The sequence below is a fragment of the Pseudopodoces humilis genome, chromosome 2 (genome assembly GCF_049639895.1).
Source record: "Pseudopodoces humilis isolate 2021_Gansu_Grassland_sample_001 chromosome 2, ASM4963989v1, whole genome shotgun sequence".
In the NCBI taxonomy this organism is placed as follows: domain Eukaryota; kingdom Metazoa; phylum Chordata; class Aves; order Passeriformes; family Paridae; genus Pseudopodoces; species Pseudopodoces humilis.
In genome coordinates this window covers 53,540,723-53,564,815 of record NC_142201.1, presented here as the reverse complement: position 1 = coordinate 53,564,815, position 24,093 = coordinate 53,540,723, and positions in this window count along the sequence as shown.

The window sequence follows — 24,093 nt, the reverse complement described above, 5'->3', positions numbered from 1 at the left end:
CTTCCAAACTGTTATTAGTTCCAGCTAGGATAGAGCAAATTTTCTTCAAAGTATCTGGGTACAGTACCATGTTTTGGATGTAGAATGAGAATAATGCTGATAACACACCAATGTTAGTTGTTAGTCGTTTACTAAATAGAGCTCACTTTAAACAATCAAAATTCTTTCAGTATATTTTATGGTGCTATGGAAAAATAATGCCATTACATCTTCTTCACTGCTTTGGCCAATATAGAGGAAATTTTCCCATTAAAAAAAACCCATCTAATAAAAATCTAAATCAGTGTCCAGATAATGTGACAAAACATGGAATACATTTTCCATTAATTATCTTCAGTGTAAAATTTAACACTCTCCAATATGAAGAAATACATTATGCTTACCAGAAGTGGAGAAAAGTTGTGAATACAAGGTTGAACAATCAGGGTGTGTGGTAATATCAAGTGTTCTTCAATAAATTAGTCACTCTGATAGTATGCCAACCATGTCAGCTAAAAATTTTCATAATTTAAATAGTTTATTGATCTAAGAGGTGGTAAATACAGCTGAAATAAACTGTGAAATTGTATACATGGTAATAAGCTCATGTACAAAAATAATGCTTGCATTAGTAAACAGCCAAAAAAACAAACCTGCAAATTAACAGGAAACAGATCTATTTTCTTTGCCCCAGAGAATGAAACTGGACACACTAATAGTATTTTTCCCCACTGAACAGGAATTATTTCACATTTCACTTAGCTTTTTACTACATTTGGTACAGTAATGTCTATCAAGGGGTAAATTGACTTTCCTTTTACAGATCATTAACAGCTGCAGTCAGCCAACAGAGTTTGCATGAATTGGTTCTAGATTGTGTCTAAGTTCAGACATGAGTTCATTCAGCATTGTAAGTTACACTAAATAAAAGGAAATATATCCTTGAACTGTAATGCACAACTTTTGACTTGTAACTATATCAAATCATTTTCTACATTATTTATTCATCATTTAAACCTTTCATTAGTAAATAATTTGTTTTTTGAAATACATAGACTGTATGTGTCCAAAAAGATCTTATGATAATCCATCAGGAGTCTAATCCACATTATCTGTGGAAAATGGTAAGGATCAGTCTAAGCATTTGGCTGATTTTGAATAAGCACAAGCTTGACTTCTGAATTAACAAAAGAGGAGTCACAGAATGCTACAGTTTTTCTCTCTTTTAGGTAAAATAGTTCATTCTAAAATTATGGTGGCCAGCCCTTTGAAATAAACTATGCATGCATGTGTGTGAATTTCTTAATGTGTATTCTCATCTAGAATTCAGACTCCAATATGCTTACATTTGTCTTGTATAGAACAACCATTTTTGTTCTTTTCCTCAAAAGTGTCACTGAATTATCCACACAAAAGTGAGAGCCCTGGACGTGCATTTTTTTCACCCGAATGCAAATTTCTGAACGGGAGACCACTACAGCACAATTAGCTGGTTTTTTTTGACATAGGGAAAGGAAGGAGCACCTGCCTCATCAATTTGCTGTCTCTTTCTAAGGATTTGTTTCTCTGAAAATATAAGCACAAAACCAAAGCTCAAACTCAACAAAAGATGAGAAATTGGAATGGCTTGGTTCACTTTCATCTCCAAAAATTGTAGAATTGTTCAGGTTGGAGGGGAGATTATCTGATCCAACCAAAGCGAATCATATTTTTCAGGCCCTTATCAAATTAGTATTTAAAAGTTTCCAAGAACAGTGCATCAACTGCCCCTCTGATAGATCACCTTCATGGTACACAGTATTTCCTATTATCTAATTGGAGCTTGTCATAACACATATTCATTTCTGCTTTTTACCTGTGCATACTCTAAATTTCTGTCTGTCTTTCTAGTGCCTTTTCAGGTTGTGTCAGCTTTCACAAGCAAAGTCTGCCATGCCCCAGTTTTGGAGCACTTGCCTTATGCAAACAAGAATAATTAGGTTTTGGTGAGTCTAGAAAAGAGATAGATGGCTTTGGGACAGCCCAACAGAACCCCACAGTACTTAGGCTGAGTTTACTAAGAAGAGGGAGCCAGGCACTTCACCAAGAGCATGGTAGGAGGAAAAGAGACAGTAGGCATAAGTTGAAACAAGACAAGTTCAAAATTAATACAAACAAGAACTTTCCCACCCTGAGGACAGTCAAAGAGTAAAGGAGTTTGCATAGAAAGGTTTTGCAGTATCCATCTCTGCCAGGTTTTCTTCATCTGGCTTGGACTCTGCATAGCCTGCTTTAATTTCACCACTGAGCCCAGTAAGTATTCAGCCTATATTGTTGTGTGGGGTGTTTCAGTCTGTCGTGGTTTCACATAGCTTGGTTTTTAAAGAGAAAAATCCATCAGTTACAAAAGTGATTCTCTGTGAGGACTGCTAACAGCTTCCTCCGGACCCAACAGAACCAATCAGTTGCTAGTTTTGAACAATGACACCCTGTTAAACCACTTAAGAAAGTTGAACATGCCTCTGTGAAATCACATTTAAAAATGAACAAGCCCCAGGGAAAACTCTCTTGCTTCTGGCCTTTGAACAGGTAACTGGGCGCTGGCCAGGCTGGGTCTGCCGTGCGAGCTGGCCAGCTCAGCCCGCAGCTCGGCTTAGCTGAGATTCTGCCACTGCTGAGTTGAGGCCAGCTCCACTTGGCTTCAGGTGGAGCCGAGCCAGGCCCTGCTCCGGCCGTGAGCTGCTGATCCATCCTGCTGGCACCGCAGAAAAATCATGTGGCTGAGAACAGAGGCGGCCCCATGCAGAAAGCAGCCCCGCAGCTGGAATTGAATGTGGCCAAAATACAGTAGTGCAGCCAGAGCAGCCGCCACCCAGCAGAGATCACATAGCCATCCACAGAGACCCAAAAAGAATATTAACTCTTTTAGTGCACAGATGAAACTTTTAGACATCAATTCTTTCTCGAGTGAAGGAAAAGGACAGGGTTAAGACATGTAACGAAAACAACACAGAGACACCATGGTCAGTGAAGGAGGAGTCAAATCCCAGATGGGAGGAGAATGAGGAGGTGCCTTAATCTTGGGCTGAAATTCTCTTGTAAGGCTATGGAGAAGATATATTGATACATCAGACTCTTTTTCCCCCCTGTAACTCATGGAATGCATTGGGGCAATGCAGTGTTCTAGACACAGTTGTGAGCAGAGGCATCAGTGTTGAAGCAATCAGATGCTGAAGTAGTTGTGATCCAATGAGAAGCTTTAACAGAGATGACAGAGATGAGAAACCTGGCCCCAGGGATGGGAGAAGAAACCCTCTGTTCCCAGAGATAAAAGAAGACAGCTTTTGTTTCTATACTAGAACAGCTCATCCTTAAAATTGCACCCCAATAACCTGAAAAGACCCATGGTGGTAGTTGTGGAAAGATTACCAAACAGTGGGTTCTTGTTTGGTAATCTTTCCACAACTGCTCCTGTTCCTGCAACCTTCACGGCTGCAGATTTCTGGGCAGTTGCTATCTGTGAAAATTAAAGCCATGAAAGAACTGATTCTTGTGGAAAATTGGCATGGCGTGGCGTGGCGTGGCGTGGCAAGAAAGACTGCTCTCTCTGAGTGAACTGAAGAAAGATTATTTTAGAAGTGGTAAACTGACTGAAAATAGCAAATTTTGTCTCTTTACATTGTCAGTAGGAAAGGAAAGAAAAGTTGCGAGGAGAAGTGTTCGAAAGGTTTATTCCGATTATTATTCTTCTGGTTCTGTTAATAAAGTTTTTTTATAGTCTTTAAAGTTTTGAGCCTTCTTTTGCCCATCTGACAGCAGAAAATGAGTAAATAATTCTAGTGAGTGCACCAGTGTTTTGCCAGCACTCAACCCACCTCACAGTGGAAGCTGCATTTTTCTTTGTAAAGCTTCTTGAGGTTTCTTGATAGGTCATTTCTCTATTCTGTCATGGACTATCGTTATAGCATTCCTTCCTTTGAGTCCATAATTTAATGCCCACACTGACATCACTTTTTGATACTATCCACAAATTCCTTGAGGGACATTTCCTTCACATTATCCTGATACAGACATAAAAAACCTATAATTGCCAGTATCAAAAAGAGTTCTAGATACCTTTGAAGAACATAATTAATTACTGGCCTCCAGGTAGACTTTATTCTCTGATTACTACAACACCCAATTTAAGGCAAACATTGAATTCTCTTACCTTAAAACCACATGTCCAAACCATACCTCATCAGTATTGCTGTAAAAGATACCAGGAAAGACAATGTCAAAATTCTTGTTAAAGTCATGGTAAACAACATCACTGTGTGAAAGATACTCAGCTAAACACAAGACCTACAAGTGAATCAAACCATTTTGTTCTTAGTTTAATCATATCCAGAATTAACTCAGGGAGAATACTATTAAGGTATGTTCTACATTTTAGTAACAAAAACAGGTGACCATTTTATTCACTAGGTGAGAAGAACTGAAAAGAAATTACTTTGGTTAAGCAGAAATGTTAACTAGTACTAGATGACATTAGGCAAAATATTGACCCTTCTTTTTGCAAATTCATTTTTTTCACAAGTCTGTCAATCAAAATAATTCATTTGGAATCGATACACTGAACTCATCATAAAATCATGCTCAGAGACTTTTTCAGACACCATGATATTCTAAATAAAACTGATTTAAAGGGTAATTACTCTTCTCTGAAATTTTGCATTAAATAGTACTTTATGGAAATTATAACAGCATCAAAGGATGTATAAAAAAATATTATTAATGCAGTTTTGCAACTCTTTACCACAGTAGAAAAGATTTGTATAAGCAAAATGTATTTGGGACTCAAAATCACAAAAAGGTTATACAAAACCACCCCGATTTTTAAGACCTAACTGGAGGTAAAAAGCTCTTTTTAATATCTTCTGGACATTTTAAAAGTTCTGACAAAGGCAGAAGAATTAAACATAAGTGATGTACAGCTGGGAAAAAGTAGAGCTCAATGTAGCATAAGCAGCTATCCTGGAAGAAAAAGCACAGAGGAACAATGGAATAAATTGCAGTTGATTGTGAAACTGGTTGAATTGTTTTACATTTTAGCTAAAAACTTGTTCCACTTACTTTACTGCCTTTTGAGGAGAAAAATATATTTTAAAGTGCTTTTCATGTATGGCAGACGTTTTGGAAGAAAAAAATCTTTTTTAACCTGTTTCTTATTATTATATTCCTATTATGGAAATAACAAGGATGAATTTACAGTAGTAGTCCAACCTGGTCATAAATCTCCTGGGTGTTATCATGGACATTATCATGATGAATCCTCAGCTCAACATGAGTTTTTTGCTCCAGAAGTTCATGACAGTTCTGGGCCACTACAGACTATCCATATCACCCAGTTATGTCAATCAGTTAACTCATGATTTTCTGCCTTACCCTTAAGGAAAACAAAGCAAAACAAAACAAAAAACAAAACAAAAACATGAAAAAAGAACAAAATATGTAAGTACATAAGTTTTTCTTAAGGGGATGGTAAGCTCTGAAAACTTGTTACTTTAGAGATCTGTGATTTTATATTATTCTCAAAATGCAGGAATGCATGCATTGGGTACTTAAAAGTGCTGCTGCTTCACTACACGTTTTGAAGTGTTATTAGTCCTGCAATCCCCAAAGTACAATATAAACCCCATCTACTATAAAATCTGAAGAAATGAAATACTTTTACTTGCCTAATGAGAACATGATAATAGTAGGAGCAAACCACAAAAAAGTAGGCAGTTTAATATTGTGCCTGTAATAATTTGCTTGTGTAGGCCCCATTTTATAGCCAAGATAACTTAAACATTTCAAGATACTATAATTATTATGAGATCTTTCTGCAATTAATGTCTTTTCTGAAAGTCAGTTCAAGGAGGCTTCACTCATTAAAACAGTCTCAAGCAGCTTCAGGCTCCTCTTTCACCCCTACTTGCTGTTTGCAGATGAAAAGTATGTTACAAGATCAAGTAATAACCATAATCTCCTGAGATGCAAATCAGCGAGATACACCACGGATTTTCTTCTTCTAGAGTGTTATTAAACTGTAAAGGTTCGATGATCCATCACTTTCAAGATCACTTTCAGGATCTTCTAGTCAAGCTGTATTACCTGTGATGATAGATAGAGCTGGAGGGACTTAGCAAAGCAGCAGCACATGGGAAGGATGGAATCCCTGCCGCTCTGACTGATATTTTACTTGGCAACAGAGACTCTTCAGGTGTATTATAACCAATAAAGTCTACTATAGGGAGGTGTAGTTTTTCCCACACTAATGTTTAACCTAATATCTCATTAAATCCCTTATAGTTCATTAAATCCCTTGCTGACTGTATGCTATCTAATAAATTTTCACTTTACACGTTTGAATTGTTTGCAACCTATTTTAAAGTATTTCTGCACTCAGCTAAAGATGTTCCATGAGATGAGCCATAACTTCTTTGTAAAGGCTACCTTACCTTCTTAATGTAACTGCTGAAGTTAGTTATATCATATAAACAGGCCCTCTGAGACAGTCCTTCTTGTAATTAAACACTCTTGAAACTTACACTTCTTACATAGATTTGTTACAATATTTTTACTTCAATTAAGCCCAAACTGGTATATTAATAGTCCCATATGTTCTTTGATTGTACTAATTTCCATAATTTCATAAAAGATTAATGGTGATCACATGCATTCTCCCTTCCCACACATGACATATTGGGTTAGATAACTCCAACTGAAATTCTGAGTAATTTTTGATGGGTGTTGGGAAGAAAATATTTTGTCTTTTTATTAAATTCCTTATCTGAATAATTCTCATGAATGAAACCTGTGTATTCTTCTGAGTAAAAGAAGAATTATATCAGATTTCTATTTTAACTTAATGCAATTTCTGTGCAACATAAGGGTCACCATGATACTATCTCAAAAGTGCCCATAGTTATTGAGAAACATTTAAATAACTGTGGTAGTGCCAACTGCCCATTCAGAACTTTGCAGAAATACTGTAAATTTAGTAAAATTAAAATCTAGTCTGATATTTTGTTAAGCCTGCTCAAGTCTTCTAGACTGCTCATATTTATTTTCCAACAGTGAAAGAGAACAGTGATTGTATAGATATTCATTTTATATATGAAAACTTTTAAATAATACACGTTCTCCAAGGAAAAACTGTCTAGATTCTTTTTGTAAGAATCATAAAATCACATTCAGATCTAAATTAAGAGGTTAGATCAGCCTATACAAACAAGATAATAAGCCAGTCTTTTGTATTCAATATTAAATTATCACAATTGTTTTCAGTGTATGTCTAAATACCTGAATCTCCCCTGCTACAAACCATTCTCATATTAATGTGGCTATATGAGACCTATTACATAATTGGTCTAGAATATTTTTAATCATGGAGAGTATTTTTCTAATTCCTAGCATTTTATTTTCTTATTTTCTGTGGATTTTTTGTTACTTTTTCGAGTTGTGGGTTTGTGTTCTTTTCCTCTTTAATGTATATTCTAGAAGATTATTAGTTTTACTCTGTTTTCTTTCTTCCTTACAAGTTGCTTAAATATTTAGAAGTCTTAGTTCTGCTCTTTCTGCATAAGAGAAAGGTGCAGTACTCATTTCAACCACAACAAGAAAACCATGTGTGTGAGAATGCAAGCACTATGAGAATTGAATTACTGTGCACCAAAGGCAGGACTAAAGCAACAGTGAGCTTGCAGTAAAGCATTTGCACTGAGCAAATTCTACCCCCCTCATATAATCAGAAAATCATTAAGGCTAGAAAATACCTTCAAGATCACCAATTCCAACCTTGGACCAAATGCCTACCACCATGCCAACTCAACCATATCGTGAACCAGGGTTTGTGTCTGATCACAGTTTCCTATTCAAGGATTGTTTAATTCAAAACTGTCCTAGAAGTTGAAATCAGAGTAACTAATGCTTCGAATTAAGAGCACTAATTGACTGGTGGGAGGAGGCTCCTACTTTCTTATGCTTTCTGTGGTCTTTCATTCCTGAATTCACAATAGCTCAGGTTAAACAGAAGAAATCAGATAGATTTTAAGGTAGTTTTGTAGATGAATTTTAAGAAAGGCTTGGATGAACTGCAAATTAGAAACCACTTAAATTTTGAGAAACAACATTTGTTTGTCTTTTGTTATGGAGGATCAATTTTAGCAGTAGCCTGCCACATGGCAACATTACCTCTAGGCTTAACTGAAAGATCCTCAAGCCTATTTAACCAGTCCCTTAACCTTAGAGGAGACTCCATCCTGGATCCTGATAAGGATGTATGCACTCAAGATGAAGTTCAAGAGCTGGCCATCCTTACAGTGGTAGAAAATGAGCCATTCTAGCTGCTGCCTAGATTCCAAAGTGAAGGATAGGGAACTGATCTGTATTGCTTGTGGAGCTATACAAATCCAAATACTACACAAAAAATATTTGCCTTTAATGCTTTGTAAGCATCCCCACAAATGGCTGTTGATATATATACAGGATGTTGCAAAAATGGTAGCTGTGTCTGAAAACTGCATGGCTGTGCATCAAGGCACAATGCTCCACCCAATGTGCTTTGCTTTTACTTCAGATACCTTTTCTGTTTCCAGTATTTAATTCCATGATAATGATGTATCTAATGATAGATAATTTCTGTCTTTGATTGCCTTTCTATGCCAGACTGAAGCTGAGTCTGGCAAACAGTTAGTCTGAATCTTCTCAAAATCTGAATTTTCTCAAGATCTGAATCTTCTCTTGCTCTGCTTATTTTCTTGTTTCTCTGCACTGCAACATGTTCTTTTGGATACACATTTAGATATTCTGAAACTTAACTTGAGTCAAAAATATTTTGAAAGTTAAGAAAATCAAGATTTAACAAAACTTGATGCAAACATTTCTAAGGCTAGAAAAGAAAGATAGTAACTTTGACAAGATCACAATGACTTCAGGTATTCTTAAGTTTGATTTATTTTTGCCTTGGAGTTTAAGCCTATGAAATAATAGTACTCTTTTCAGCCTAATGCTAACTATACACATATATATTTCCAAGTACACCCCCTTTTAGGGAATGCCATTTTTTGATGGTATCTCTTCCATGTATAATAAATCTAAAAAAATAAATCTAAAAAAATTCCCGCCTGAAATAAAGAGGACTAGACAGACAGCGTTATTTTTTTTCCTTATTATTATAAAGAATATCTGTGTATCTAATATAATCTCTTCTATTAATAAGCTTCAGCTTCTTTGATATCAAATTAAACATTTTTCTTTTTGTCTTTTTTTTTTCTTTCTTAATTTAATCACTGAGAAATAATACATGCACATACAAATTGCTTTCCAGTTTATATTCTGGTCTAATAGTTTTCTTCAAGAAGTACAACATCTGGCCTTTCCTTAGATGATTTCCTTATAATTCACGTATCTTGGTGTTTGTATTTGAATGGTTTAGATCAGGCATGTTAATGGTGCACAGTTAAATATTTGATTGTACCCTTCAGTTTTCACAATGTTTGTCCTTATTAAAGGCTCTTTATCCCCTTTTCTAATCTTGATATAGCAGCTGAAGTTAAAAGAGATTAGCATCCTAGTTCAGAAATCTAATTCCCTTTGTATATCTTTTAACCCCTTAATGCTCTGCCTTGCTTATGGGAATCCAGATGGCTCCAGAAGGTGTCCACAGCTTTTATATAGCTCCTACTTAATTGAGCTTTAGCACTTTTTTCCACATGCTCACAATATTTTAATTGACTTTATACGTGTACTGAATTCCAATATTGAACTAGGTTCAAATCAGTGGAGTACAGTGACTTCCAAAGTTGCCTGTCTTTATTTCCTTGCAATTTTTTTTCTGTTGGACTTTAGTAAAAAACTTCTTGTCTGTCTCTTTGTAGTCTTTTGCATTTGATAAAACTCCTTTAGCCTTTATTTTTCTTTTGTGTGGCAAGGTTCTACTTTGGAGGCAACTGTTTAGCACTTGACTCTATGAAAAAAAAAAACAGTTAAATAGTTTTAGTGCTACCAGAGAGCTTAAGTTCAGTTTTGAGCTACTTACAATTGGTACAATGCTATATATTCTGAAGTTCTGAACAACTTAACATATACAAATTTTGATTCATTCAAGTTTTATTACTTTTTAAATAAAGCACCAACCATCCTCTGAACAAGAAAGAATAGTCACCAATGAATGAATTTTTATCTCCTATTAATAGCACTAGTCTAATAATTTTGACACAGAATTTCAACATAACTATCTACTTTTATATCTCTTTATGTGGTATTCATAGGAAAAAATGAATTAATAATTTTAAGGACTATTTTACAGTATTTCTTGAAATAAACTCTCTTTGCAATTGAACAACATGGCTTTTTAAATGCAAATACAGTGCCACAGTTTCCTAAGAAGACTTCTGAAACAATAGGAGTGATCATATGTTGGCATTCTCAGCAGCAGACTCTTGACAAGCTGATTGCGCCTCCTGTGCTTGCAGCAGCCATAGCCTGTAATAAGTAAGAGGCTGTAAATTGTAGGGGCCACTCATTTTCCCATTTCACTGTCTGCGGGAGCTAGTGAAAGCTGAAAATCTTCTATTCTGCCCTTTCATGTCAGTTAAGATAATGGCCAAATTTATTTTTTTTTAAGCAGAATATAATTGAGAGATATGTGATGGTGCCAAAAAAGTGAGATCACTCAATCCAAGGTCAAATTAGTTTCTCACTCCATACACCCATCTAATCAAAAGCTCGTTTTCTTTTTTTCTTTTTATTTTGGTTATCTGCATTGGAAATTCAAAGATAGCCTTGTCATCTACTTGTGTTGATCAGCCATTTCCCAAAGGTGCTCTGCACATGACATCCTCTTAATAAAGTGTTTCTATGACATTTCTGTTTTACTGGGTTTTGTCTAAGGCCATAGAGAATAAGGGAAAAATAAACAAAATGCAAGCATATTTTTCTTGATAATAGTTGATAATTTCATATTTCTATAGTATTGTATGATAATGGATTTTAAAATGATGAATACTTGAAGAAAAAAAATTAACCTATAATATTATTAAGTATAATATTCCACGTAAAATAAAACCTACTTTCTGCAATCTAAAAGATACTTGAGCTAAAGATAGTTATCTGTCAAGGCTTTGTGTTTTCTAAGCACAGACCAACTACTAGCTGGAACTCTGCTCAATGCCTTTTTCTCTTGGAACAAAATGAGCATTAATCTGGAAAATAATTCATTATTTTATTCAAACTTCTGCTTTAATAAATATTTTAAGAATAAATGGATAGCCATAGTGTTACACTGCAGAGTTATGTTTTATTTTTTAATTATTGTAGTTAATTCTTGTTTACTATTGTTTTATATCTCTGCTTGTCATGGCAGGATTTGGTATTTCCTTTCACTGTCCTATTTAGGGACCATATTTTCAAAACTGTTTTTCTCTTTCTAACGCACTAATACAGGCCCATCATTTTTTAAAGGTGCCATTAATCAAGCTGTTTTGTGAAATCCAGATGAAAGGATGCATGCCTAAACAGAAAAAAATCACAGCAAAAAGCAATGGAAACTCTGCATTAAAGACTCATCCATGGACAGACATCCTTTGAATGCAGAGGACTTACAAAATACAAAATCCAGATTAAAAAGAGGAACTTTGCAAACAGGATGGAGTCAATATTATATAACTGGATCCATATCAAACAGTCACACTGATAAAACAAGTATTAGAAAATTTAAATCAGATTACTTAAGTTACTTATCATCGCAAAAACAGATGAAAGATTTAAAAATAAAGACACATGCCTTCTGGAATACCTAAAATATATTTGAACAAAGTGCATGCAATTTCATGCAAGAAAACCAAACACAGATTCTTGCTATGTATTTCAGTTGCAATATTTCCACCTCAGTCATATGCATAGATATCAAAAGAATAATCATACAGCATTAATACCATGTAAGCAGAATTTGTAATTTCACATTTCAGAGTTGTGGGATTTTTTTAACAGCAGGACTTTGACCTCCAAAATGTCTACTCCTTGGTTAGAGTTTTTGAGAAAGAACAAAGCAATTCTAGGCAAAAGCTGCTATAATACATGTTTGGGCCCTACAGCTTGAAAGGAACTCCACAACCAGTATTTCCATGTGATGTACACTTTTATAAGTCAGAACTCTTCAGGCCAGCTGCTCACACACAGTGTATGCCCCACCAGCCTGATTCTTACTGTATTCAGCCATAATTTGTTTAAACTCACTGTTGCACAGTCTTGCTTTCTACCTTGATTTTTGCTCTCAGAACCAGTCTGAGACTAAGACAAAAGCCTTGAAAGACATGGATAGTATTCACCTGTCTAAACAATAAAGAACTGCTTTTATTTGAGATGTCATTTGGTATCTGAGACATCTGCAAGGAGCTGGACAACATGCTATAAACTGTACAAAAGAGAGGAATCTCCTGGAAACCAGAAGGAGGCTGAGCCAGGTAAGTAATTTAATGTCTTAATTTAATTTTAAAATTAGACATTTTTTAGACATGTAAAAGCAGCCACATGTTAAAACGTAAAATATATATCTATAATTATAAATTATAATTTATAATATAATAAAGCTGTTAAACCAGTCCAAATATATTTATTTACAAAACTTCCTGCCATGGCTTAACTTCAAAGTAACATGAAAAGCTAGACTTAAAGTAAAGTTTAAATTTAGTTCTTTCATTTTAGAACAGGAGTTTAAAAGCAAACCTTTCATTTATGAACAGGTGTTTTTGTAGTAACATAATACATACTTATTTGATAAACTTCCTTTGGTTTATGTGGCACATATGCTAATTGAGTAAGTTTTTCCGAAAATGTTATTTAGCTGTTTAAAGAAATTAAAGCCTGCTATACAAATTCTCATTTCTCATAAGCAAAATGACTGTCTTAAATGAAGAGTTTTAAGGATGAAGTGTGAAAAGAAGAGGAAAATTATGTATTATCCCTTACAAAAAATGCAATTACCAGATCTATATAAAAACTTTCTAGAGTTAAATTCAAAGTCAAATTGCTTGTTTAAAAATAATTTAAAAGGGAAATAGGGAAAGCAAGAAATATATGAGTGAAATTTTTCTCACCAATGATAAACAAAACAAAAAAATTGGACAGTTACTTTTCTGAGCACTATAAAATTATTTAGTTACAGTGTGATTAACTGATTGTAGAGCATTCTTATTGGCTAATTAGATAATTTTCATTAAAATTCCTGTTTCATTCACTATCATCTGTATACAGTAGCTCTTCAAATAGTGAATCATAAATAAGTTGATTCTCATATGAGATCTGATTACAAACCCATTGTAATCTTATTCAATTTCATTCAAGTTAAGTATGTTAAAATAATTCAATTTATTAATTTGGAGACAAAAGAGGTTTCATAGACTCATTTATATTTCTTTTATAGCTGTTTCACTAAAAGAAAAATGGATGAAACAAATGAGATAGTACTTTCGTCTTACATTTCTTAATTTATTTCACACCCCATTATGCTTCACACCTGTTCAGACCTCCTTTATGTCTTTGTTTGTCTCTTTAAGTCTCATCTCTTTCACATATATTTTCAATCTTTTCTCAGCTTTTTAGTGCAATTCATAGGTATTTCAACTGAGTAATTCACTTGACTGTATTAATATTTTATTAGTATTTAACTTCTACAGCAAGAAAGGTCTGACAGTTGGACTTTTAATTATAGCCATTTCACCCTCATCTCCTACCAATGTTTCTTCACTTTTCAAATTTTTTTTTTAAAACTCATCTTTCATTCTCCTTCTCATTGAATTTCAAAATTATTCACAATGACGACTGAAATTAAGTTTTGTGCATCTGAATATTTATCTGAAATCTGAAGGCCTGCAATATTAGGATACTTAGTAGATCAAGAAGATTTCTAAGTCCTTCAGAACATTTTAAGATGATCTATCTAATCTGTAATTTAAAATTTGCTTCTTAAATTAAAGACCTACATGAGATATCATAAATCATCATCTTCATCATTGTCTATTTCAGATACTGAAAATATTATCTGGGCAATTAATTCCAATTTCAGAAAAATGGTCTTATTCTTTTTTTAAAAACAAATGGAACTTATCTGGTCATTATGACCATGACAGTCTGTGGGACAGGGCAACTAGCCTTGCACTGTCACCTTAGAGAATTTTCAATTAAATGTCTAAAACTTAGATATGCAAACATCCTGCTTGAATGCAATCTCTTTCTGCAGACAGACATATGCATTCATGTAATTATTTATTTTCACGAGATTGTTGCTACTAAATAAAGATGCAACATAACAATTTTGTTTTACAGAGCACCCAACTTACAGAGTCCTTGTATAAACTTCATAATAAATACATTCTTTTGATTATATATATATACACATGAAATTTCTTCTCTATATCATATCTATTCTTCTATACATTCTTCAGCTGTTTTCTTTGCCTTTTAACTATTGCTTCTGTGTATTCTATATACATCAACAGAAGAGTATAGACTTCCTGAAGTGATTTTATATTTGTTTTACCCCAAATATTTTGCCTGATAGCTCTCAAGATAATGTTTTTTCATCTCATGTTGGGGATTTACAATCACACTGTTATCAATAAATGTAAGAAAATCCTTTATTTGCTTTGTCATCCAGCTGGTAGATCTTTACCTATTAGTAGAGATGAGGTTTTAATTCCCCAGGTGGATTGCACTTCATGTTATCATTTTTATTGTTTCTTTTTTCAAGGTTGTCTTATTCTTCCCAGGAGACCTTCAGGTGCTCCTACTGCTTTATACATTTCAAGATTTTCTGTCATCATAAAAATCCATTAGCATCAACTACATCACTGTCATTAAACAAGGTACTAAAGATTATCAAAATTAATCCATTGAGTACTCCACTAGTAATCTATCACATGATAATTCTTTATTCAACTTTCTAGTCATGTACTAACCACCATCTTCAGTGAAAATTTCCCATGGGGTACCAAAGCAAGTGTTGTAAAGAAGTCAAGATAGATTAGATCTACCACACTTCTCATGTCTTTAACAAAAGAGTAATTTTGTTAAAGAAAATATTTTATCAGTCTGACACAATTTGTCTTTGCTAATGCCTTGAATTGATTTATTCACTTTCCATTCACCTCAATTTATTTAATTATTTCTTCCTTCATAATTTGTTCTGCTGATTGTGGTCTCCTGATGAGGTTAGGTTCTGTGGTTTCCCAGTTTTATTTTTCATCCTGTTTTTAATTAGTGTCATTGTAGTCTACTCCTATAAGTTAAAAGATTGTATCAGATGTAAATGGCAAGTTTTGGTAGGATGGGTCTACAGGCTTTACCTCAATGAGAAGAGACAAGAGTCTGCCCAGTGCTGGACACAACCAATCCCAATTAGCTCCATTGGGCCCACCACAGAACACAGCTGAGCACATCAGCGAAGACAATTGTATCTTTTTAAAAACATATTTACGAAAGGAAAAAAATGGATAAGGTGAAGGATGAATAAGAGAAAGCAGAGTAAATGAGACAATAAAAAGGTCAGAGGAGGCACTCGATGGCAGAATAACTACCCATCTGAAGTGACTGTGCCTCTGGAGCATGCCCCTGTGAGAAACAAGGAGTAGCAGAGAGAAACCCCAAGGTATTGACTGTGGCCTCCTGCATGATTTGCTGTCTCACTGAAGGGACTGATTGTAACCTGTGGTGATAACCACCACAATAACCACCACAACCAACACAAGAAGTGTCTAAAATGAAATGCTGAAGTAAAAAAAAAAAAAAACATGGGGGGGATGGGTGCAATGCAAAAAGGAAAGAAATTTGGAATGAAATTAATTGAGCCTGGGAAAGGGTTAAGAGAGGTATTTTATAGATTGTCATCTCTGTTTCTCTGGTCTGAACAGTAATGTAGCCTGACAACAATTTATTAACAAAATTTTATTGAGACAGTACGAAAGATGAGCAGTAATGCACACAATATGGAAATTCACCCAATTGCTGATAAGAAACACAAGACCATAACTGATGCAGCGGCTTTGGTGCACTGTCAGGAACATTTGGTATCCAGGTCATCAGACAGCAACAGTCAATTGTGCAAATCACTTTTGAATGCAGGTGAGAATCATGCTGACCCTTGGCACAGCAGTGGTGGTGTGATTTGAGAGCCCTACACATTACACTTGGACAGCAGCCTGCCTACACTGTTGATGTTGGTCAGGGGCAGGGTGTCAGTTTGCCAATATGTAAGTCAGGAATTAAGTATTTCTGCTAATTACTGATTAATGCAGTTAAATTTTCACAGTCGAGTCTGTTTTGCCCAAAATAGCTCTTGACAAGTCATATCCTTGTCTTTATTTAAATCCATAAGTTTTCTCAATCTTGCTCTTTCCTTTTTTTTCCCCTCTGCCTAACAGGGACAGAAAGACATGAGCCAGTGCCTGTGTGGGTGCTTGGATGCTAGCTGGGATCAACCTACCACACAGTTTTATTAAGAATATTTGCTATCAGACCTACAATTCATTACTTCTTCTCAGAACTGTTGAGTCAGATTTGATCAGGATCAGGGCTATGAAGAAGTGAAGAGCCTAGAGGGGTAGCCATATGAGGAGTGGCTGAAATTGCTTGGTCTGCTCATCTTGAAGAAGAGGAGACTTCAAGCAGGAAGGCCTCAGCGCAGTCCACAACTTTCTCATAAGGGGAAGTGGAGGGGCAGACACTGATTTCTTCTCTCTGGCGACCAGTGAGAAGATTCAAGGGAATGGCATGAAGAAAATTTTAGGAAAAATGCTGTAAGGTGACAAATACTGGCCTAAGCAAGATATTGGTAAAATGCTCACTGAAAAGAAGTATGAAATCAAACATTTAAATTATATGAAATAAAAATTAGTTGACGTGGAACTATATAGAAGTTATTGAAACGGTATGTCACATAGCATGCATGACAACAGTCAATTTTATGGTTATTGTTTGTCAATTTTTTTTATTTCTTAAATGAATAGGGGCTTTACACCAAATATAAATATTTGAATACAGTCACGACACATGAACACACCATTTTTCACATTAGGAAAACCACATAGAGAAATGTGTTAAAGCTCAACTTGGCAAAGAGATAGGTTAGGGAAATAATGTGAAAATAATATTTACTGGAGGAACGAGATATGTTTTGGAAACAGATGCTAAGTGCATCAAAAAAGTAGTTTGGGACTCTCTTCAATATAATCCCAACAGCATGATTTTGTTGACTTACAGTGTACTGTCAGGATTACACAAATATTTCTGTAATTTATTTTCCCTCTTTGCCTATTCCCTCTATGCTCATTAATTGCCCTAGGAAGGAAGACTAATAGAGACTTCACTTATTTTCAAGAGCACACATGTTTAGACAGATGCTGAACTTTGAAAGGAAAGTAAAATGCCTTCCAGTGAAAATTCTGATAGATCTTAAAGACTGAAGTAATAACTTTGGTCTTCCACAGAGAACATTCTCCTCCCCTCTATTGGAAACTAGAAAAAGATTTAATGACATCCAGTTTCATGCAACAGGACAGCTGCTATGATTGGCATCCAGGAAAGAGAAACCAGAGTGATAACACCAGGGTGTCTAGACTTAATTTTGATGTGACTTGTGGATTTCTTTTGAGGTCCTGATCTCCTAAGAATTAAGTCTAATATCTCACTGAGGCACATGATTCCCATGTGAAGTCACACTGGCTTTGGCAGGGAAGGAATTAATTTCTTCACAGCAGCCTGTTTGATGCTACATTTTACATTTTTAATCATAACAGTGTTGATAATATACCAATAATTTATCTATTTCTGAGCAGTTCTTACCAGTCATCAATTTTTTCTGTTTCTCTCTCTGGCCCCAGTGAGTAGGTTGGAGGAAGACAAATTTATGAGGCAACAGAAATGAGATAGCTGATCAAAATTGATCAATGTTGTGTCATGCTTTTTGATAAAACTGGAGGGCAGAGTTAGCCAGGGATTGTCATTACTCAAGGACCAGCTGGGCATCAGTTTGACTAGTGAACAATTGCTTTTGCATCACTTCTTTTAATTTGCTTTGTTTTACAGGGTTTTTGTTGTTTTTGTTGCTTTTCTGTTTTACTTTAGTTTTCTTATACCTAATTAACCATCTGTATGTCAACCCATGAGTTCTCTTATTTCTGCTTTTCCAATTCTATCCCACGTCTTACTGGGGGGTAAGGAGTGAATGTCTGTGTGGATCCTAGAAGCCTAATGCTGTTAACCCACAAAACAGATGAACACTGAAACTCCTTTATTTTTAAACTATGAAGCAGGATAAAAAAAAGAGGAGTTTGAACCTTTGGCCCAGTCCCAGAGAACTGACGTCACTGTCACAAGCAAAACCTGGTGGGTTGAGCTCCATGATGGGAGTGCCACACTGGGTGGCTGGAGGCTCTTCAGGAGGGATAGGCAGGGCAGGTAAGGCAGAGGGGTGGCATTGTATATAATAGAGGAGTTGGAATATATGGAGGTCACAGTTGGTAATGGAACAGTTGAGAGCCTCTGGGTAAGGATTAAAGTACAAATAAATAATGAAATGTCACTATGGAAGTCAGCTAAGGACTACCTAGCCAGGACAATCACACTGATGAATTATTCTTTGAGGAACTAAATCAAATACCTTTATCCTTATGGGGGACTTCAACTCACTGGATGCTAGCTGGGAACAGCACACAGCTGGCACAAACAAGTCTGGAAGATTAATGAAATACATGGATGATAACATGGTACAGGTACTAAGGCAGCCAGCTAGGAAAGATACCCTTGTTGTTTTGTTTCTTGACAAAGAAGGGTACGCAACTGAAGTGGTCATTGATGGCCATCATGGCCACAGCAACCACAAAGCACTTGAATTTAAAATCTCTGCTGACAGGAGGAAAAGAAATAGCAACACTTCAGCCCTGGTCATGAGGAGAGGAGAATTTTGGCTGCTTGAGGAATTAGTGACTAAGGTCCTCTTTAGAAGATGTTTGGGTCCACCAGAGCTGGTCACTTTTTAAGTACCACCTTCTAAGGGCACAAGAGCAGGCAATTCCAAGATGTTGAAAGTCAAGCAGAGGAAGAAAGTCAGCTTGGCTGAACAAGGATCTCCTTTTGAAAATAAGGCAAGGAAAGAAGGTGTATGTTCAGCAGAAGCAAGGTTAAGTGACATGGGACAACTGCAGAAATGCCTCTGTAGGGAGAAAATTCATGTGTCCAAAGCTCAGCTGGAGTTGAATCTGGACAGTAGTGTGGGAGGAAATAAAAGTCTTTTAAATATATTAATAGCAAAAAGTAGTGCAAAAATGACATCATCTCATTACAGAGTGCGGATGGTCACCTGACAAACAGGGACAGAGACAAGGCAGACATGTTTCATGGTTTTTATGCCTCTGTCTTCAACACTAACAATGGGGTAAAGAACTTGCTCTGAGCTGGAGGACCATGACTACAAGAATGATCAACTCTCATTTGACCTTGAACTTGTGCAGGTGCTGCTGCTCCAAGTCTACATAGTCTATAGTATATGGGGGCTGATAAGATTCAAGAATACTAAAAGAGCTGGATAATGTCAATGCAAGACGTCTCTCTATGATTTTTGAACAGTTGGGGGAATCTGGGAAGGTCCCAGTGGACTGGAAGCTGTCTAATGTTATCCATATTTTCAAGAAGGGCAAGAAGGATGACCCTGGAAACTATGGGCCTGTCAGTCTCAATTAAGTGATTGTTAAAATCACGGAGAAGATTATTCACGGAGGTATTGAAAAACACCTGAAGAACAATGCAGTCAATGGTCACAGTCAGCATGACTTCATGATGGAAGTTCTGCTTGTCAAACATGATTTCTTTTTTGACAAGGTAACTCACATAACTCACATAACTAGCCAAGGGAAATCAGCTGATGTAATCTTTTAGAATTTCAGTAAAGTTTTTGATACTGTCCTATTGAGAGACCGCCAGCTTATTCACGACCCTTCACAGAAGTAAAAGTGAACGCCGTTTATTTCTATCTTTAGTACACCTTTTATAGGGTTCTGCAGGGTCCGCGGGCTAAGCAAGTTACTATTGGCTAATACACACAGGTTTACATTTTTTCTCCTACACACAAGGATATTGTTTTGTTTTGCTTTACTTTCTCTTCTGCAGGAAGGTTTCAAGGACTTTAGCCTTTAATATCACGACTTATTTCAAAGGCTGGTTTGTGCAGACAGGCCTTTACTAATATATAAAATATATCAACACTGTCCCTCACAGTATCCTTCTGGATTAAATGCCCAGCATTCAGCTGGATAAATGCGTCATGCTATGGGCAAGCAGGGGAGAAAAAGCTTGACTGGAGGGCTGGAAAATCACGAACAATATGAAGTTTAGCAAAAACAAGTGCCAGATTCTGGGATGGGGCAACCCTGGTTGTATGTACAGACTGGGGATTGAAATGCTGGAAAGCAGTGCTGCAGAAAGGAACCAAGGAGGTCCTGGTTAATAGCAAGTTGAATATGAGTCAGCAGTGACCTGGCAGCCAGGAGGGTCAAACATGTCCTGGGGTGAATCAGGCACAGCATCACCAGTCTGGCAAGGGAGGGGATCATCCTCTTCTCTGCACTGAGGCAGCCTCACTTTCTTCTTCACCTTCACTGTTGGGGGCAGTTTTTGTGTAGTATTAAACTATTAGAAAGTGTCCAAAGGAGGGCAACAAAGATGGAGAAGGGCTGTACGATTGGAAGCTGTATGAAGAGCAGCTGAGGTCACTTGATCTGTTCAGCCTGGAGAAGAGGAGACTAGGGGGAGACTTCATTGCAGTCCACAACTTCCTTGTGAGAAGAGGAGGACCAGATACTAATCTCTTCTCTTTGGTGACCAGTGACAGGACCTGAGGAATGTCATGAAGTTGTGTCAGGAGATATTTAGGTTACTATTTAGGAGAAGGTTCTCTACACAGGTTGGTCACTGAAACAGGCTCCCTGTATTGGGTTTGCATGACTAGGCTTTGTTAGAGGGGTGGCTTCTGTGAGAATATTCTAGAAGCTTCCAGAAGCTTCCTCCATGTCCAGCAGAGACAATGCCAGATGGCTGTACAACAGATGTGCTGCCAGTCAAGGGTGATCTGATCAGAAAGGGTGGTAATCCCTCTGTGATAACATATTTAAGAAGAAGGAAAAAATGTTACTGAACATATGTAACTGCAAACAGCGAAGAGAAGGGTGAGAACATGTGAGAGGAACCTGTATCTATACCCTGCAAACACCAAGGTCAGTGGAGAAGGAGTGGGAGGAGGCACTCCAGGCACTGGAGCTGAGATTCCCCTGGAGCCTGAGGTAAAGACCATGATGAAGCAGCTGTTCCCCTGCAGCCCATGGAGGACCACAGGAATGCAGAGATCCGCCTACAGCCTATGAAGGGTGCCCATGATGGAGCATGTGGATGCCTGAGAGTAAGCTGCGAACCCATTGGAGACCTGTGCTGGAGTAGACTCCTGGAAGGGATCTGCAGACCTGTGGAGAGAGGAGCCCACACTGAAGCAGTATTCTTGGTAAGACTTGCAGCCCTGTAGGGGACCTACCCGGGAACAGCCTGTCTTTGAGGGACTGCACCCTCGGCAAATGACTCATGTTCAGCAGTTTGTGGAGAACTGTTGCCAGTGGGATGGAGTCATGCTGGAGAAGTTAATGGAGAACAGTCTTCCATGGGACGAACCCCAAGTTAGATGTGGAAATGGACTCTTGTACTTGAGTAATGGCAGGAGCGAACTGTGAAGGACAGTAACCCACATTCCTTGTCTTCCTGCAATGCTGGGGCGGAGGAAGTAGACGTGGGAATGGGGGAGGCATGGCAGGAAGGTTTTTAAAGTCTTATTTTACTTCTGTGCTGGTTTTGCATTAATTGATAAATATCAATTAATTTGGTGAGGAGGGAAGAAGCCACCCACAGAAATTATTTTTCTGAGAGAAGCTGCTAAGAGCTTCCTCTGTGCCTAGCAAAAACCAATAGCTGGCTAGCTCTGAGAACTGGCAACCTAATAAACCATTAAGAAGCTAGATCCACCTATGTGAGATTCACATTTTAAAGATGGGAAAGTCTGGGAAATCTCTCTCTTGCTTCTGGCCTTGAAGAGGTAACTGAGTGCTGGTTGTTCCAGCCCTGCTCCGCCGCAACCTGCGCAGCCTGGTGGGGCTGGGCTGGGTCCCAGTGGTGGCCAGGTGGGGGATGGGAAGCCATGGGGCCCTGACCAAGGCTGGGCCATGCCGTGGCTGCTAACATCTTGCTGACACTAAATCCTGCCCCTGCCACTGGCCCGTGCCAAGCTGGGGCCTGCTGGGCCCCAGGAGTGGCTATGGGCCAGGCCAGGCCCCTCTGCCGCAGCCCACAGGGCCCAGGGTGGGGCCAGAGACCAGCCAATGCACCAGAGTGGCCAGGCCCCCTGAGATCTTGGCACAGCCCCCAGCATGGCCCCAAAGAACTTCCATCATAAGCAGCTTTGGCTGTAGCTCTGCAGAGGTTTTATGACTGCCCACAGGCTTGGATGAGATATTATCTTTCACTGCACAGATGAAACTTGCAAAACATTGATCCTCTCTTGTGTGAGAGAAAAGGACAGAGTGAAGACACATAGAAGACAACATGAGGACAGCAGGGAAAGAAAAAGGAGTCAAGACCCAGATGGATGAGAATGATGCCTCAATCTTGGGCGGGAATTCTTTTGCTAAGGCCATGGAGATGGACTGTGATACACTGGAATATCCCCTTTAATTCATGAGAAAATATGGGAGGATGGAGTGTTCAAACAGAGCAGAGGCATCCATAATGAAGAAAGCATATGTTGAAGTAGCTGTGATCCCATGAAAAGCTTGAACAGAGAGAGAGTTGAGAGTGATGAAGACCCTTTGCGCCCAGGGAAAGAAGACCTCTGTTCCTAGAGATGATCTCAGAGATAGATGAAGAGAACCTTTGCTTTTGAACAGCTCATCCTTAAAATAGTACCCTATAAGTTTGGCATGGCCCAAAAATGCAGTTGTGGGAAGGCTGCATGAGATGGGAGGGACTTCATGATTGCAGATTTTTCAGGCAGCTGCTATCCATGGAAAGTAAAAAGACACAAGAGAACTGTTTCTTCTGGAGAAGTCTCCATGGCATGGAGAGAGAAACTTCTCTCCCTACAAGAACTGATGAAAGACTTTTGTAGAAGTGGTAACTGATTGAAAATCCCAGATTTTGTCTCTATGTTGTCAGTGGGAAAGAAAACACATTCTGGGGAGGAGAGAAGAAGTGTTTTGAAGGTTTTATTCTGATTCTTATTATTCTTTTACTTCTGTTAATAGAGTTTTCTTTAAACCTTTTAAAGTTTTGAGCCTGCTTTGCCTTCCTCTTAATTCATATCTCACAGTAGGAATACACGGTAAATAATTCTAGTACATGCAGTGGTGATTTTAGCCAGCGCTAAACCTACTCCATTATTTGGCGAGTTGACCAGGAAACTCAAATTGGCAAACCAAAACCACTACATGAAATTGGTGTTTCTGCCTGCTTTGAACTAAAACTGCCACAACTTTTCATTAGCCTAGTCTGATTTTGTTAGTAATAAATTCAATTAATTTCTCTAATTCAAGTGTATTTTGCCTTGATGGTATTTGGTGAGTGACTTCTCCCAGTCTTTATTTCAGGTCATGAACCCTTGGTTATATTTTCTTTTCCCTGTCCAGCTATTGAGTAGAGTTATTGTGAGGATTTGGTGCATGCCTGGCATCCAGCCAGGACCAATCCCCTACAGACTTTTTAGTATCAAAACCCAGGCACATATGCAAATTTTTGCTTTTCCTTTAGCAAACTGCCTTATCTAAACTTATGAGTTGTTTTCAATCTTATTTTCTCTCTCCTGTCCATCTGGGAAGGGGAGTGGTAGAGTGGCTTGGTGGGTATCTGTTGTCCAGCCAAGGTCAACTCACCACCTGTGGGGAGCTAGGGGCTGGCAGTTGGAAGATATCCGGATGTAACGGAAAGATAGTCACCCCCCCTCTTCCATAGTTTATGGTAATGACCCCCGTAATTAGCCAATAGCACCTAGCTGTGATGAAAGCAGATGGGAGTGACACTGTGAAC